The sequence below is a fragment of the Phyllostomus discolor genome, chromosome 4 (assembly GCF_004126475.2).
Source record: "Phyllostomus discolor isolate MPI-MPIP mPhyDis1 chromosome 4, mPhyDis1.pri.v3, whole genome shotgun sequence".
In the NCBI taxonomy this organism is placed as follows: domain Eukaryota; kingdom Metazoa; phylum Chordata; class Mammalia; order Chiroptera; family Phyllostomidae; genus Phyllostomus; species Phyllostomus discolor.
In genome coordinates, this window is record NC_040906.2 from 92,086,410 (window position 1) to 92,087,558 (window position 1,149).

Genomic DNA, 1,149 nt, shown 5'->3' on the forward strand with positions numbered 1-1,149 from the left:
AATATGTTAATGACTACACTCAGGGGATTTTGGTCCCATCATGAAGAGATACTAGATGGATGCAAAGGATTTTTTCCCTCTCAAATGGTCTCTGGGGGATTTTAAAACCTCTGTAAGTGGACATTCAGGGCACAATCCAGATTACTTATTATATTAGTGTTTGTCATGTGACCAAGAAGTTCAAGAGGAATTCAGGATCATTAAACAACAATAACAACAACAACAACCCCAGCAACCATGAATCTAAAAGGGACAATACAATGAGGTGCAGAAAGAATAATTAACACTTTCTAGTGGGCTGAGACCTGGTGATTTAATTTCAGGAGGATTGGAAGTGGTTTTTCCATTAACTAGCTGTGTGATTATGGAGTCTCTTAATGGCTGGGGGCTTCAGTTCCCTTATCAGAAGAGATAATTTCTTATCGGGAAAGGTTTCTGACTCCTTGTTTGTCACCCATTTGTACCTGTCTCCCTTCTGCCTTGAGTCCAAATATACTAGCTTCTCTCCTTGTTCTCCAGATCCTGCTCTGCCCTATTATCCAAGGGCATTTGCCCAAAGATCATCCCCTCTCCTTTCTGCTCTATCACTATTTTTCTCCTCCTGGATTATTCTCAGGAGACTACAATCTGCTTTAATATCTCTCATCTTAAATAGTATTCTCTTATCTCCAATCTCTTTAGCCCTCACTTCATTTTGCTTCACAGCACTACTTCTCAAAGTGCAGTTAATACTACCTCAGCCCCTGCTTTTTATGAAATAACTCACAGCAGGCTTTTGTCCCTGATGCTGCAGTAAACTGCTCTTGTCAAGGTCACCGACACTCAAAGTTTCTCAATTCCAAAGTTCAATTTTTTGGACTCATCTTTTAAAACCTATTTTGAAGCATCATTTGAAATAGCCATTCACAACTTCCTTCTTAAAATACTTTCTTCTCATGGCTTCTGGGGCACCTCCTTTCTTAGATCCCTTTCTGTCCTATTGGCTTTTTCTCTTCACTCCCTTGACTGAGGCCTCCTCCCCTTGACCTTTAAAGATAAGGGGGACCCAGTACTTTGTCCACCATCTTTTTCATCTCTTCCCACACCCTCAGTGGGGCACATCCCACTGAGGGTGGACACATCCCATCCCATTCATGTGTAAAAGACCAT